The 17,162-nt window shown below is 48.3% G+C and overlaps 1 protein-coding gene across 2 annotated transcripts in view; it reads left to right on the top strand.

Moving 5' to 3' along the window:
* The first annotated feature begins 1,595 nt into the window (after positions 1 to 1,595).
* The window catches only part of HPCAL1 (hippocalcin like 1), a 66,181-nt gene continuing 50,614 nt past the window's right edge, over positions 1,596 to 17,162 (top strand). Inside the window, exon 1 of one of the 2 annotated variants that reach the window (XM_074861568.1) lies at positions 1,596 to 1,838. The gene's annotated coding sequence lies outside the window, so the exon portion shown is untranslated. Of the gene's footprint in view, positions 1,839 to 2,370; positions 2,538 to 17,162 lie in introns of those variants that run through there. The other variant, XM_074861569.1, reaches the window with a different exon arrangement.

Below are 17,162 nucleotides of genomic sequence, written 5' to 3'. Positions count from 1 at the left end.
AGGGGATTACTCACGTATAATCATCTCCTGCAAGGAGAACCCAGCTTCAAGTATGCGAAGTTGGCAGCGATGGTGGTTGAATACAGTTTTCCATTATATGTTCCTGGTCAAGTTGCTTCTAGTTTTAACTGTTCAGGTTCTTTACTTTCCAAGCTTGTTCTTTGCCTTGGGCTGACACTGTTATTAATTTTTTTTTAACCTGACAAAAAGGTTGAACTATTTCTGAAAGGCCTTGGAGAAAATGGTTATTGCCGAGTAACATTTTCATGTCTTTGCATTAATGTATTCAGTTTCAATGTATTCGAGTTTAGGAGTACATGTGAAAGGTTTTTGGGTTTTTTGCTGTCCTTATAAAAATCTGTTGGGACTTAGTGCAGAGATAAGCTTTGAAAAACTGCTGCTTTGGTGGTGGTGGTATTTTTCTGTTTGTTCCTGCCTGCCCTTGCCTCCCAAGGTTTGTCGCTAAAATCTTTAAGTATCTTTTTCCTGGTGTGGCCTTGATTTCAGCTCTATTCAGCTCTTATCTTTCGACTGCACTGAATGTGCTCACTTAGTCTCCTATAAGGGGAGGCAGAGTGAAAGCTACCGATAAGGCACAGTGGCAACTACATTAAATTCTCCATATATTTTTTGACTTGAAAATGTGCCGGGCAGGAGCTGGGGGGAAGAAAATATATCCTAAAAGGAAGATTCACTTCTTTGTCTGTGCTGCAGGCCGTATTTCTGAGCAACGCTTCCAATTACCTCCCTCGGGAAGCAGATTAGCATCAATCCCTAAATCCCCTCCATTTTGTGATGGGGTACGCGGGTAGGCTGTGCAAGTTCATGTCTCGCACAGAACCGCGAGCGCCGGTCTCCAGCCGGGTGGGACTGCACCCCCCCCTCCCCAAACTCAGCTGCTGGTACCGAATTCTCCGGTGCCGCTCTCAGCCGCGGTGGGGGCAGTGCCGGGGTGGGAGGGGGGCACTTTGGGTGGTGGCGGGGGGGGGTCTTGTCCGCACCGTCCTGCTCAGCGGGGAAGCGGGGGGTGCGTTGCGAGGCTGCTGTGCTCTCTTCCAGCGGCCGCTCCGCAGCTGGCGCCGTTCTCCCCGCGCACCGAAAACTTGCCACCTCCAGCCGCGCTGGAGATGCGCGCAGGGCCTGGCGTGAGCCGGTGCCATGGGAGTCCTTGTTTGCTTTGGGGTTAGAAAAAAAACGGGGGGGGGGGGGGGGGGGAGGGGGGAGAAAAAAAGGGAAAAAGAAAAAACAACCCTCAACGAAAAATCCAAAGTTTTTCCCACCCCCCTCCCCATGCCCATGCCCGCGTTGCCGGTGAGGCCGGCGGCGAGCCCCGGCGGGGCGGGCGCACTCCCCGCGGGCGCGCAGCCCCGCGGAGCCTCCTCTCCGCGCTGCCCCGCCGGCCTCGCACTTCCTGCCCGGCGGCGGCGGCGGCGGCGGCCCGGGGAGGCGGGCAGGGCGATACCAAGTGGCCCGGCTGGGCGGGAGCGCCGGCAGCGGGCGGGCGGCCCCTGCGCGGGGCTCGGCGCTGCGCACGCCGCGGGGCGGCCGCGGAGCAGCGGCGCGGTGCGCTCCGCCCCCCCCCCCCCCGGCGCGCCCGCTGCCCCGCCGGGGAAGTTGAGCTCCGTCCCTCGCTCTCCCCGGTCCCTCGGCGACGGCTCCTTCCTCCCCCTCCCTCCAATGCGCCTCCCGCTCATTTCCTCTTTTCCTCCCCGCTCGCCGCCGCTCCGCAGGCGCGCGGCTCGCCCGGGCGCCGCCGCGGAGTTGTAGCTCCCAGGAAGCCGCCGCGCAGCCGCCGCCGCCGCTCCCAGGCCGCCGCGGGACCCCGCTCCGCCAGCCGGGTAAGGGGCTGGGGCTGCCCCGCTGCCGCTCACCGCCGCCCGCGGAGCGGCGCGGAAACTTCGACGGGGCTGCGGGAGAGCCCGCGCTGCCCGCTCTTGCCTCGGGGTCTGTAGGATAGCGGAGCTGGGGGGGCGGGGGGGGCTTTCCGCCTTTTGGGGGGGGAAATTTTTAGGGAGCGAGGGTTGGAAAGATCTCGGCTGGGGTGCGGGCGCGGGGCGCTCCGCGCATCTCTTACACCCGCGCGGGGCGCGGAGCGGGGCCGGCGCCCCCTTCGCCGTCGGGGGCCGCGGAGCGGATCCCCCCGGCCCCGCCGGCGCGGGGCTGCGGTGGCAGCGCTGCCTCGCCGCGAGCCCTGGGGAGCGCCGGCGTTTTCCCCGGCCCTCGGGAAAATACATCTGAGCGTATTTGTGTGTCCTTCTGTGTGTGTGTGTGTACGTATATCTGCGGGTATATGTGTATATATATATATACGTGTGCATATATACACATGCAGCCCGCGTGTGTGTTTGGGGTGTGTGTGAGTCTCGGCTGATGATGATGGAGTTACGCAGCTCTGCTTTATGGTGGTTAATGGTTTACCCGGCGAAGTTCCCGCCGCGTGAATGTTGCAGGGCGCTTTGAGTCAACTCCCTCAGATCCGGACTTCCTATTTGCCACCTTCCCAAACGGCCTCTAAAAAATGCTGGCATCTGTCTCTGGTGAGTAGGCTTTTTTGGCAGTCTCCTCCCCTGGGAGATGTCTGGGGCCGCGCCGGAGGCCGGATGGCTGCGGCCAAGGTCACCCTTGGTCCCCTGAACCCGGGGGGACACCCCGCTCCCCGGAGGTCGCGGCAGCGAAGGCGTCTGCCAGCCAGGGTCTGCATCGGGGTGCTGGGGGACCGGCCGGAGCGCAGGGCTGCGGCGCGCGATAGCTGCCAGAGTGCCGAGAATCGGAAGAAATAGGGAATAAAACAAGGCAAGCGTGTTTACGAGTAAGTTTCCATGCAAATAAGTTTCTGCTCGGTTTGGGAAAAGGTCGTGTAATGCACCATCTGGAATGAAGGGTTTGCTGAGAAAAACAGCTGGGTGTTCAGTAGGTCTGTGTCTCCTGCTCACAGTTGGGTGATTTATACCTTCATGACACGGTCCTGAGTTTTTTCACAGGAATACTTATAGGCAGGCGCTGGAACTGGGCGTTATCCTGTAATCCCATTCACAAGTGAAAATCTGGTAGAGAGATCAAATTTTCTCTGTGTGGGAATCAGTTCCTCCCTCCCTAAAATATTCTGCAGTTTTCACAACAGGAATCATTTGTGGTGGTTACAGGTTTGAAAGCTCTCCTTGTCTGAGATGAAACTGGAGCAAAGACCAGGGGGCTATTTCGGTAGCCCACCGGCATGATAACGCTGTCCTGCGTGGGGTCCCACCAGCGTCATCGGGTGCTTCCCGTGGTGGCCGGGGAGCAGAACCAGCGAGAAGCCTGTGTGGGGCCCTGCCTGCTCCAGGACTGAGTATCCACCTTGCTCCCCGTGCCTCGTCTCTTCTCAGGTGCTTGGATCAGGAGCCCTTCGATTCAGGCAAAAGGATCTTACGACTGCATATGTTTGATTTGGTGTGGTGAGGATCGGGGGAAAAAGGCAGATAGTCTCCCCACACCTTCCCTTAGGTTAGGTGGGGAGATGCTGGCCAGGCAGCAGGGCACGCGTCGCCTCTTCCTGACACCTGTTTTCTCCTTTGTTTCTTGCCTTAAATTTAGGGTTTCTCTGTGTAGAAGTGGAAGCGTAGGAAACTGGGAGGGAAAAAAAGCGTGTGCCACTATGGAGCGGCTGTCGCAACGCTGGCAGCAGCTCTGCTGAGGAGTCAGCTATGCTGGCAAAAAAAGTGCTTTTTGTTGGCACAGCTTAGTCCGTTCAGGGAATTGCAATGGTGAGAAGAGTTCTGCCAGCTGCAGGAGTGGGGTTTGCTTTTGCAGCTGGATGCTTGCACCGGCAGGAACTAGTGTAAGTGTAGACAAACCTTTTGAGCTCTCGAAGGAGGCTGTGGCTGTGGAGGTGCAGGCGATGCTTTGCTCGCTGTGTGTCGCAGCTGGCACTGTGGTGCCTCGTTCTGTGACCCCAGCTCATGGGCATGGCAATAACATGGGCCACTTGTTGGGAGCCCATGATAGAGATTACATTGTAGCCCAAGCAACATTAAACTTGGATTAGGACTCTGCCAAAAAAAAAATCCCCAAAAAGGCAAAAATAAAGAAGGCATGGGATCTGTGATTAGAAATGGTTGCAATTAAAAATACTTATGCAACATGATTTTATTTTTTCCAAGCAAGATAATATTGAGTGTTGGTTACTTTGACGTGAGACAAGAATGCTGGTAGACCAAGGGAACAATGTGAATTAAAATTCTATATTGTTGGAGTTTTTTTTCTTGTTTTTAGTGATGTGAGACTGTAAGGAATGAGGTTGCACTGTTTGTGTATGCAAGATGCGCTGATACTGATGGGAAGAGGATCTCACACTTTTCTAGAGAACTGCTGGTCTTTCCTTCAAGCATGACTTTTAGGTCAGACAGTAACAAATGCAGTATGTTTTCCAGTGAATAGAAGAAAAACAGACTTTTTTTTTTCTTTAAATCTGTTTTTCCACATGTTCCTAGGATGCTTCCTGTAACATCTGTATGTGGGATCAGTTTCATTGCTCGTTGTCTGTATTAGAAAATAGTTTGTGTCCAACTTGAGCATCTTCATGGAGCTTAACTCAAACTGAAGTTAAATTTCTTTTGGCAAGAAGTGATTTATCTTAGCTCATGTTGATTGTATTACTTTGTTGTGTGGGATCCTACCCATGGATTGTGGAAGGATTTGCTCTTGCAAAATTGTTGGATTTTAGCCTGAATGAGCAGAAAATGTTTTAAATCAATGCCTGAAATTTCTATTGTTCCAATAATCCTCTACCATCCTGAAAGTATAACAAATGCAAACAATTATCTTCACTTCATCAGCCGTTTGTTGCATAAAAGCTTATGTTTTGCTAACCTGCTAATTAACCCATTGACTTCTGCATTTCTTGACTTCGCCAGATGAATATCTTCTGCCTATTGTCATGTTCTAATATCAAGGTAATTGTGAATACTTAGACAACAGGGGCACATACTCCATGAAGAAGCTCCTTACCTTACCTCCCTGAGTCTTTCAGTGGGTAAGAGAGAACATTCTTCAGCTGAACCTCCTGGAAATGTGACCTTTCTGGAAATTCAGTGTTACGTTTCTTAATGACTGGGAGACCCATAGGATCGACTGCGGAATGAATTATGCATTCTCCTGCACTGATTGCACTGGAATTAGAAGGCAGGAGCTGGGGGGGAAGCTGGATCCATCTCGTAATCGAAGAAATATTGTAGTTCTTCAGGATTGCACTGCATGAAATATGCCTTTATTATTATTAAGAAATTCTGCTTACGATTTGCACAGTAGGTATGTAGACCTGTGAATAACAGGATGGAAGAGATGGCAGTGGTACTTTGACTATTTCAGTGTTTCTTGTCCTGTGGGTGTGTATTTTTTTTAAAGTCAAAGCAGCAAGTAGTTTAAGGAATTCTCCCTGGTGATCTATGTCAGTTGAGATACTGTGGAAGCCCATGCTGGCAGCTTTCTGTGCAAAAGATGCCAGGTACAGCCTGGTCAGCTTTTCTCTACTCTTGCTCGCCACATGCTTTTCGATGATCAAACTGCCTGTATCAAGTGACACAATCTACTTGAAATCTGGCTGGGGAAAAAAAAACAGCAATGAAACGTAGATGTAGCTATAGTTACATACAGTTCATGCACCAGCCTTTGAGACCTTCTGCCAGTTTTTTTGGTGACTTCTACAAATATGTTTTAGCCTTATTTTCTTTTTCTGCCCTCTTTTCAAGGGAAATCAGGCTGCCTAAATAGGAGAGGGTGCAGCTGGATAAATACATGTTTAACAAGGGGGAAAAGGATGCTTGGTAGCATCCTATTTCAGTTGTTGTAATCTTAATGTATTCAGAGGGGTGTTGTGAGCTGATGGTGTCCCTTTAAATATCCACTTGGGTCGGAAAACACTTGATTTGGAGACTTCTAGGGTGGAAGGCATGGCTTGCACCTACAGAGATGCTTGCTGAAAATGAGGCGTACTGAGATCCTGCCACGCTTGCCAAGAGCAATGGCTAAACTTGGGCAGCTGGTTTAGCAATTAAATTATGTTTTTGTTTTGGACAATGGGTTTATCGTAATGAATTAACCGGTGGACTAGTCAGAGTGGCAAAGGGGTTTGTTTTTGATTCCCCAACCATGCAGCGTGCCAGCATTGGGAACGTACTTCCCACCAGTGAAAATGCAAGAAGCATTTCATGCCAAGTGCCCCAGGGAGAGGGAGGATGCACGTGTGTCTTCTGGTGTGCAAACCCCAAGTTCTTGTAATTTCTTGAAAATACAAGCATGTGATGGATGGTATAGCTTGGGCATGGGATAAGGAAACAGATCTTGCTGATGCTTGAAAGTTGGCACGTGGCTCATGCAAAGTCATTTTAGAATAGGTGGGGGTGGCGGCAGGGGGAGGAGGGAGGAAGAGAAATGTCTTTGGGGGGCCGGGAGCCAGGGCGTGGGCGTGCTTCTCATTCACCTCTGCTCCGCACAGGCTAGCGTGTCTGTGCAGAAGGGATGCTTGTCCTCGCTCGGAGGTAGCAGGGGTTTTTTTCAGGTTTCTTTATTTCTCTGTAAAGGGCATTGTGCGCAGGATGCTCTGTCCTTGGCAGCTTGCCCGTGGTGTGAGGGGAGAGAGCTCACTGCTTTTGGTCATGCTGCAGATAGCCGCCGTCAAAGCCAGTTAGCATTTGTGGGGCATCCTTTCCTTTTTCTCTTTAGTGAAGCTTTTTTTTTTTTAGCAGGTAACCGAAGACATTGCTTTGTCTTTCTTAAAACTTATCTGGGGAGAAGCAGACTTCCCTTTGGAGGACAATTTAGGGCTGGTTGATGAGAGCTGCTTGCGCAGGAGGGGAGTGGGAGTCACAAGGGAGGATGTGGATGCATAAACACCACTTTAATGTGGATATATTAGCACCAACTTTAATTATGAAATGTGTGTTCAAAAGAAAACAAGCATACTTTGTGGTGCTTTGGAAAGGGCCTAGAAGCTACATGTTAAATATGTTAGAAGATGCTTGAAAACCCTCTATCCCCTTCACCAGAACTGAAGCAGCTTGAAACTTGGGCTTGGAGCACAGGCCTGGCAGGAGCTGCCTGGCTGGTTGGTATTGCAGGCAGCTGCCTTTTGTTCTCCTTCTCACAGAGTGGTCAAAGCACCGCCTGTGAACAAGCCAGGGCTTCTGCTGTTTCTCCCAGTTTCCGATTTGAGTTTCTTCTTCAGTGGTCAATACCCCTGTGTCTTGTGTCACCTCTCCGTCTCCTCTTCCTGGTGTCTGTCCTCCTAAAGATCTTGTACCAACAGAGCTGGAGTTGCTGTACGGAGGAGAGGGGAGAAGAAAGTGAACTCAGCATAAAAGGCCCTCTCTGATTAGACACTACTTTTATTTTTGCTAGACTGAGTTTTATTGCTCTTGAGTTCATGTGTGTCAGCTTTGCTTCAGAGGGATTCTGGGGGGCTTTCCAGAAAACAGGTGCTCTGGTATATAAGAGTTATTAAAGAAGGCACTTAGGCAAAATAAAACTGAGGTTGGAAATGCAGGTATTTGAGTCACCTTTTGGTGACTAGTCTCTGAAAGCCAGAACCATTTAAATGGGAACGAGCATGTGCCTGTGTCCAGCCTCTCTCCTGGCTTTGTGCAGTGAAGCCTGGATGGTGTAAGGAGCCCAATTCCCCCAAATCCCATAGCAAACAATTCCCCTTGGCTTAGGTTTGATGTGGAAATCAATTGCGGGAGACCTTTTAATTTAAGTTGGCTCTCTTGCTTTTGGTAACTCATCGGCTGGGGCGGTTCGCTGGGTGCTGTGCCCTCAGTGATGGCTGTGGCCCCTTCTCAGGTTGTTGGGACAGGAGTTTGGGCACTGCACGCGTGCCTGTCCCCCTGGGGAGCAGTGTGAGCCTGGGGGTGCTGCGGTCCTCCACGGCAGGCTTGTCCCAGGAGCAGTAGCTCTGTCTGGGCTAGCCAGGGGCTCTCTAGGGGTGTCAGAAGACATAGCAGAATATTAGAAGATTTTTTTTTTTTTTTTTTAAATGGAAATTGGATTTCATTCCAGCTGAGGGTAATTGGAGCTGTGGTAATGGTCTGAAAGCAAATGAGAATGAGCTGCGTAGACTGCAGCCCCAACTTTCTGTTCTGCTCATGTCATGCTTCTTAAAATGGCATTCATTCCTAAATCTGGCCCTAAAGCTCAGTTACTAAGAGCTGTGTTTTTCTCAGGAGATAGGCAAAGTGAGGGACGACCACTCTTCATTTTTAATTCATCCTCTAGCTCTCTTCTCCCATCTCCTTAAGGATGCCCTGAACCTGCAGACTGACTTGCCCAGCCAGGCTTGTTCCTATGGAAGGCCTCCTGACCCTGGTGTCACTTTGCAAAGGAGCAAATAGTCTGTTCTGTCCTGTTGAGATAGCGAACAGCCCTCCAAAGCAGCTTGTGGTTGCAAGAGCAGGAATCTGTGACTCCAGTAACGTCTCCCTGCCAGCCAGGAGGAGGAGAGGAGTCTTTGCAGGAGAAAATCCCATCACCGATGCCTGCCGAGGTACCGAGGATCCTCCAGAGCAGAGAACAGAAGCAACTGCTGTGCCCATGACAGGAGGGGGTCTCTCTTCTGACAAAATAGCTTACTGCACGTGTGTTTTGCCAGATCTGAGCTTCTCAGCCACACTGACTGTGATTCCTCCTCTCTCAGATCTCTTGGTGTTTGCCCCTGTCTTTCATCATGCCCGATGGGGACTGTTGGCAGGCTGTTCGCAAGGTGTGTACTCCAGCTTTCCGGAAGTCCTGTCCCTTAAGTGAGGCAAGCTGTTATGAACTGGTAGCACCAGAAACAATTGAATTTACTGAGTTCTTATTTTTATGGGTGTAATTCAGAAGGTGTGGTTTGGAGGTGAAGGTGGCCTTGCTGGCTTCCAGACCTCTGGCTTGTTGCAGGACTCGTTCAAGGATCTTCTTTCTCAGCATCTGGCTTAGCCATTGTCTTGGGCACCAGGAGCTTCACAGCCAGGTGTTGTCCAATTGTGTTGGAACATTTTGAGTTAACTGCATCTTGGTGCCAAGCTTTGTTTTCAGATGATTGGTGCCGGTGGCTGGTGCTGGGGTCTTGTATGTCTCATTAATGGGCTTGATGGCTTTTTACGTTTGGTGGGGAGGTGTGTTTCTATCAAAAACACTCTGCATTGCTTGCTCAATTTCATGAAAGCATTGCAAAAACATTTTTGGGGAAGTTTTAATATTATTGAGCTGTACGCATGTAAAAGGCTGGGCCAACTATTGAATATTAATGCCTGCTCAGGGGCTTATAATGAGTGTGCCTCCTGGTGTAACAGTTATTAGACAGAAAGATGAACTGTCAGTGACTTTTAAATATTGTGAGGGTTATAGCGTTGTGCCTCCTGCTTTCCCTGCGAGCACACTCGCTGTTTTGTGCCTGGTGTTCGGGCGGACTCTGACCCAAGGAAGATGAGTGGGCGCTGGGGCAGAGCAGTGCCGCTGGCTGAGCTCCTCGGGGCTGGCCACTGCTGCCACCTCTGTCTGTGACAGCATTTGTGAGATGCCAGGCTCCTGCTTATTACCAGCCTGCGTTTAAACCCATTTCTTAATGTCAGTCAGCAGTGGAAGGAGAGAGAAAAATCCCTAACCAGAGTAGCAACGGTGACATCCCAAAGAGTAGACTTGAAGGTGGTCACCTGTCAGTCCTCTCCAGGTGCCTGGTTTCATGCAGGTCGTGGCTCCCACCAAGTACAAAGAGGAGGGGACTTCCAGCACTGTCACCCAAGTGTCCCTGCGGCCCCGAGGAGGGGTTCATCTGGCTGTTTCAGACAGCCCTGCTGCTCGCTGAACCACATCTCCGCGTCCCCCAGTTGTGCCAGGACAGCCTGTGCCAAGGTAAGCTGCAGACTGCGGGAGGGCTCTCTGTGGGGAAGCAGCAGCCTGTCCTGGCAGAGCAGGGAAGACCCATCAGCCTGGAAAAATCTTTGTCATCTGAGGTTGATATTTTATAGCCTCTAAAGCCGTGATTGATATGTGCAGGAATTTTTGCTCTTAATGTTGCTTTTCCAGCTCTCTGGAGGTTAAGACAATGGTGCATCTAGTTTTTTGTTTGCTTTCAAGGTGGTTTTCCCCTTATAATTATAAAGATGAGAATGTGTACATTTTTTTAGACAAGTGAGTGATCTGCCCAGGAACACTAGTTTGTGATAAACTCAATTTAAACGCAACTGCATATTCTGTAGCTGGAGTGTGGTTTTATGTAGTGTAAAAGAGCCTCGATATGTAGAGAGAGTTAAGATTATATGAGGCACCTTGGCTGTGCCATAACAGCATTTATCACTGTAATTTGGTTTTTGAATAAATTCAGGCTTTATTCAGTCCTTGGAAAGTTTTTGAACTCTTTCAACCACTGTTCTGCTGTGTCCCTCCACCTGGTATCTTAGCTGATAGAAATTTGCAGTCTCCTTTAATAAAAGGCAGTTGACACTATGTCCTGCGTAGCTGCTTAGCAAATCTTATTTTAGCAGATACCTCCCTTCCCATGACCTTCCCTTATTCACTCCATCCCTTCCAAATCTTTATTGTATAACTTGAATGTAATGTTTAGTTTAGAGCATCCTGTGAAGCAAGGAACTGCAGTTGAAAAGGAGGCTAAAAAAGGGAAGAGAGAAACTTCCTGGACAATGAATGTGTAATGACATAATTTAGTTAATTGTATTGGAAAAAAGTTTAAAGAGGAAATAGAGTAAATAACTGGCACTGTTCTGTCCCCAACTGCCTGTATCCTTTTTAACTGTAGATGGATTGCTTGTGTGTCAGACCAGGCTGTATGTGGCATTTGTCAGTAGTCTTTTTGCAAAAAAAAAAAAAACCCTACCTAAACAACCCTGCAATTCAGTAAGGGAAAAATATTTAAGTGAAAATAATTCATCTTGTTCTGACACTTTAAATTAGATTAAATAAAATGTAATGCATTTAGTCGGCAGAGTCTTCGAATTTCCATGCCTTCCTTTCCTTCTTTCATATGCATGCAACTTCTAGGGGAATTCAGTGCAGTAAGTGAGCTTATACAGCTTACTTTGGCAACCAATTCTGTGATAACGTCAATTTACCAGCTTGGCTTATCAGCTTGGCTTCTAGACTTAGCCCTAGTGATGTTCTGAAAAAGCCATTGCTTATCCTTCAATTTTTAAAGCTTCCTTACCCTGTTGTGGTTTACTTTTAGTTGCTTTTGGGGAACCCAAGTTTGGGGTGTGTTTAATATGCCAAATAGCTTTCCTTGTGTAAAACTGTGCTGAGGGCTGCAAATGTTAATTAACCATTGGATTGGGCAGAGGAGATGTTCGTACAGCTTCTTCACCCTTCTGAAGTGGGGCATCACAGCATGGTCATCCTCAGTGGCCAGGGGTTACTGGCTAACTTGTGAGAGGGTCTGTTAGCAGGAGGGACTGGAGCCAAAACCGTTATGTAATGCAGAGATGCAGTCTGCAGCTTTGGGCTGAAGTGAGCAAAGCTCCTCTGAAGCCAGGGGAGTTGCATCTGCCTCCACCAAGATGAATCTGTGGTAGTGTAGCCCATGATGTATTTCATGATAGGGCTTGTTGGCATGCAGATTTCTCCTTTGCAAGGGCTTCTTTCAGTTTCCGTTGTTTTCCCTGTTGTTCCCCTGAATCTGGAAGGGATAACTGTTTGTGTTACGATAGCATCAGCCAGAGATAAGATTCTTGTACCGCACACTTCAGACTGTTCTTCAGTCAATGGTTTCACCACTACATTGCAGCTGCATTCAATAAATAAATCTTCAAGGATGCTCAGAGTGGGGTTTTTGGAGATGTGGAACAACAGTTACTGTAGACCTAATCTTCTACTGATTTAGGTCCAGGCTTTTTGGATTGTACTCCAAGTGTTTCTGTGCCGTAAAGAGAGCTCCAGCACAGCAGACATGCACTGGAGATGTGCGGGACAGGATGGCGTGTTTCCTAAAATCCCACAGTAAAAATTGAGGGCATAGATGCGTTCATTTGGTAGGATTTCTGTGACTCCTGTGAGCCCAACTCTGATGACATAGAGTTAAGGTGTGATGTTCCTGCTTGGGTAGGAGCACAAGTCACAGTCCTCTAGACAGAGACGTAGGTCTCTTACTCACTGGGGGAGTTTACATTTAAGCACCCAGGTAAAGATCTTGTCATGCTCTTAGGACTTGCTGACTTACCTTAGAGACCTGAGTGCCAAAGGAAAACCGAAGTAAAACAACCTTCTGCCAGGGCAGAGATTATACGACCATCCCCGCAACACCCAGCAGCCCCGGTCTCCCTGTTTTTTCGTTTTTTTTTGGTTTTTAATGGTACAATATTCACCATTCTTTGTTCTGTCTTCTCTGCTGAGAGGTGGACCTGGCTTTGCATTTCACCTCACTGTTACAGGTTAAATTCATCCAGCAGTGTCAGGGTGGCTTCGTGAGCAGGTGTAGGTACCGGTGATTCTGCAACAGGCTTCAGGTTGCAAAAATTTGTGTTGGGAAGTTGTCCAAATAAACTGCAGAGAGAGAAAGGCTGAAGGCAGAGAGCTGGCAGGAGTTGGACACCTTCTGAAAATGCAAACTGCTTTACAGCATCAGAAGTGAAAGTAGCCTGGGAGCCTGTAGTCTGTTCAGTCAGTAGGTGCAGGAGGTGCTCCAAATAAGCAAGCATGGCCTCGGAGGAATCTTTTGAACTCCTTGTTGCTGTTTCCTGATACTGTTGGTGCTTGGTATTTCCTTCATGCTCTGGAAGCTGCCTGGTTACAGTCTTCCCTGTGAGAAGTGGTGCTTCACTATGGCGACTGCCGGGAGCTTTCATAGAGAGTTTTTGGGCTGTGTGACCATCTCGCTCCATATATCCAGTTTGATGCGTTCAAGATGAGATTCACTGTTGCTATGATTGTGGTGACAGCTGGAAGCAGGTATAGGACGTATCTCCTCTCTGCTACCAGAGCTGAGGCACTTGCGGTCTGGCTGATGGCCTGTGGCTGGAGGGAGCTACATTCAATCTCCGACTTAACCATATGCTTCCTGAGATATTCCTGGGGAGGCTGTAGGGTCCCTGTACATAGGTTTCCCATTGCAGTGGTTTGATTATAATACATTTCTGGGGGTGTTGCAAGCACGTTGCTTAGGTGAAACGGTAATGGGAGAGGTGCTGCTACAGTATTGAAGGCAGAGAAAGGAGGGGCAGCAGTTTATTGTGTTGGCACAACAGAAATCTCCCTCAGCAGTACCAGCCCCTCAGGGGACACACAGCCTGAGGTGTATCTGCAGGCGGCTATAGCAGGGTATTGAGAAGAACACTTGAATTAGCTTTTACATTAGCCATCATCTAAATCTCTAGTTGTAGCACTCTGGAGCTCAGTATGGACTAGTGTCCTGGTTTGGGCAGGTGACCTGCCTGGGAGCCGAGGGAAGTGAGCCTGCGCTGGGCTGCGGTGCCGTCTGGGCTCTGAACCACACCGTGCGGTGTAAGTGATCCCTGGGACTTAGGCAGGTTGAAAGTGAGCTTGGGTAGTGACAGTCCTTTGATGGACAGGGTGAACTTCTAGTATGTAGGGGCCTTAAAGAAAACAAACCTGGAGGTTAGAGTCCTCTGGGAGTTTCCTTGTACTGTGGGTTGAATTATATGTTGAGGTTGGACCTCTCAGAGCTGCTGGGTGGACTCCGAGCGTGGTGGCTCATAGACCTGGTGTGAAAGGCAAGGAGGAGGAAGGGGGCAAGACGTGAGTGGGAAGAGACTGTGCTATGGAGGAAGGGGTGGGTGGACACACTCCAGAGCAGTTTGTCAGCTGGCACACGTGCAGTCTGGATGCGTCCACAAGCATGTGTAGAAGTGCAACAGCCAAAGGTGAGGTGCAGTGGTGGGTGATGAGCTGGCTGCCTGGAGCGGACTGGAGGAAAATTGGAATCGAATTGAATAGAATAGTTTAGTTGGAAGGGACCTACAACAATATCTAGCCCAATTGCATAGCAAGTGACAGGACTGTTAGTTGCTTGGCTGTCCATGGACTATTTCTTACCCGCATGTAAAGGGGACTGCAAAATTGTATGTCCTACAAGCCCTCACCAGTTTGCATTTGCAAGAAAAAATGAAAAAAAAACCCAAATTTTTATAAAATAGCAGAGTCTAGTTGTAAAAGAAATTGCAAATAAGGGAGAGCAGAGACTTCTGTGTAGTGCTGGGCTTTATCTCCACTGCTGCATGTGATGTTTGCAGGCGAGTCACACCATACACAAACACAGCAACATTAATAACAGTATTGATTTGTCTTAATGCAGTTATGAAAGCTGAACCTTGGAGGTGTGGGAGGGCCATATTGGTAATCAGCATCGAGACTGATGAAGGATAGTGTCAACCAAAGGGGAACAAATGGAGGCTAGAACAGGGCAGGATAAAATAGTGGCTATTAAAGGAAGAAAAGTGCCCAAAACACTTGAGCCTTCTCCATCACGTAGAAAGAAATTTGCTTAATATATTAATTTCTATGACTCGAAGCAAAGGAATGGGGTTAAAATCACTTTGGAAAACAGGACAAAAGAAAAATAAAGGTGTCTACAACGGTTTTGGTGCAAGCTAAGGCAGGTCCGAGGACGCTGCAGGATGTGGCAGAGCTGCAGTGCCTGTGGGGGAGGCAGGGGTGGGTGATGCATGACCATTGGGACGGAGTTTTACCCCTGCCACATAGGTCAAAGCATGGTCTGGAAAAAGTCATTCGTCACCTTGGTTTCTCTGTTCCGTTGATGAAGCTCTGTTTATAAGGAGGATCTTTACAAATGATTCTTTGGAGCGGTCTCCTCCTTAAGCTTTTTGCTAGCAGCTCTGAAAATAGTAGATTGATGCACTCACCTCTTCCTGCCCAGCCTCAAAAGTTACTGACATCTCTTCCTTTAATTCTGCTTTGTAATTGAGTTTGTCATAAGTTGCTTCTGCTAATTCAATTATACCTTACTTTTAATTGGCAGTGGATTTAAATGCTTCATGTGCTGTTAACATAGAGATTAACATGTGCTGTCTGGTTACCCTCTACTCCATCGGTTTGGAGCAAAGATTTTGTATGATTATAAGAATTTAGCCATTTTCTTTCCAAAAGTCTTTTGGGATGCCAGAATCTAGCCAAGGACTAGGAAATGCCATTTATTTTGAACGTATAAATATGGCCAAATAATCTTACACTATTCTGTAAAGTTTGTTGAATGGGGAAGGCACAACAATTTTGTATCAGCAACACAGAAGAGAAATCAGAACTTCTGGGTTGTATCTCCTATTTTGCCATTGACTGGGTTCAATCCTTACCTTGCCTTTCCATTGGGCTTCATTGGGTTGGCAGTTTGGAGAGATAACATCCATCCCTGTATGAAATGAGGATACTAGGTTCTCTTCCTAAAAAGATGTTGACGCTAAAATGAGTTGTTTAAATGCTTGTATTGCTGCCAGGTTGCACCATTTGTGAGCACCTGCCAGAGGATCTCAAGAGTAATAGAAAATTTCATGGAGTCTTGAATCTTCCTTCCTGTGAGCAGAAGACTGGTGTAGTTAACATCTGCACTGATGACAAGGGAAGATACCAGGGTAAACCAGGGAAAGAACCATTTAGGGATCACTCACATAAAACAAAAAGAGAAAAGCCCTTTTCTTCCAGGTTCTCTCGGCCTTAGGAAAGGGTTTGTTTAAAACGACCCCCCAGATATTGGGAGGATGCATGTGGCAGGGTTGGTCTTCAGTAAAAGCCAGTGAACCAGCACCACCAGTGATCAGGGGAGAGGACACCTGCAGGGGGTGGCTGGTGACCCCACGGCAGGGTGGGATGCCTTGACCTCACCTCCGTGACACTTGTCTCACTCTCATGATTTGTAGAAGGAGCTGGATTTCATCTGGCTGCTTGACTTTGGTTCTTTTCAGTTTCTTCTGGGTGATTATTTCTGAAAACCTGTGGAGAATTTGTGACGTTTCCATAACATGAAAAAGCAAAAAATATAGTGCTAAATTTTTTAAAAAGGAGGAGATGGAATTGCAGTACAGTCAGTCTGACTTTTCTTACAGTATTTTTCTGGAAGTTAATAAATTATTTCCCACCTAGGCATCTTCTGGGTGCTGTATGAGCAACAGTCAGGATGGATTAGTCTGGAACAAATCATGTCAGACATCCTAATTTCCTTCTACAACAGGGTAACAGGTCTTGTGGATAGAAGGAGAGCAGATGAGATGATGTACTTTCAATCCTAGTTAGTTTTTTGGCACTGTTTTGATATTCTCAGAAGGAAGCTAGGGAAAAGAAATTTGGGTGAACCTTTTGCCTTATAGATGATGCAGTGTAGGTGTGCTAACCGTGCTCCAGGCTTGGCTCCAGTATGTCATCAAGCTGTCACCCAAGTAATGGGTGGGGATTTCCAGAGGTGGACCCAGTGGCTTGGGTTATTGTAGTTGATGCATTTGATAAGATACTGGTTCAGGCTCAACAGGTAGCACCAAACTAGTGGAGGTTACAAGCACCTGGGATTAGATTTTCAAATAGTTTTGAACAAAACGAGAAAATTATCTTGGAGAGTCCATCATTCACATCTGAAGGCATTAAGATGGGCTTGCAGTTATTGTTGGTGAATGAGTTAGGTGTACAGATTACCCATGGGTGGTTGGAGGGGCTCCGCTGGAAAATGTGGTAAATCACACACCGCTTTTCTAGCATCATCCTGCCCCAGCAGCAGGAGGCAGTCTTCTGTAAACAGGAGGATGGACTTGCTGTGCCCTGTGTTGCGTCTCCTGGTCCTTTGGCGTCTCTGGAGTACTGGAGCTAGTGTGGAGCCCTGCATCTGGGGGGAAGATGTGGAGAAAATGAGAGAGGCTAGTGGGGATCTGAAGAACAGGACCCAAAAGGAAAGATGGGAAGGAGCAGGATGTTTGGTCTGGAGAGAAGGCGAAGGATTGGCACAATGGGTTTGCAGTCACTGGAAGACTGCTGTGAAGGAAGAAATATGAAACCTCTGCCCCACATCTGTGGGGGTTAGGGCAAGCAGTAATGAGTTTGAATGGTATCATGGAAGGAAGAAACTCCTACTTGTAGGGATGGTGAAATGTTGAAGGAGACTGTTGGGGGGCTTTGATAATGTCTGGGATCTCAGCGGCTGGGGTTTTGTGTTGGGCAGACCAAATGTGTGTTGCGGGTGGGCTGGAGGC

Source organism: Strix uralensis, chromosome 3 (genome assembly GCF_047716275.1).
Source record: "Strix uralensis isolate ZFMK-TIS-50842 chromosome 3, bStrUra1, whole genome shotgun sequence".
Classification (NCBI taxonomy): Eukaryota; Metazoa; Chordata; class Aves; order Strigiformes; family Strigidae; genus Strix; species Strix uralensis.
This window is presented reverse-complemented; position numbering and strand designations above follow the sequence as displayed.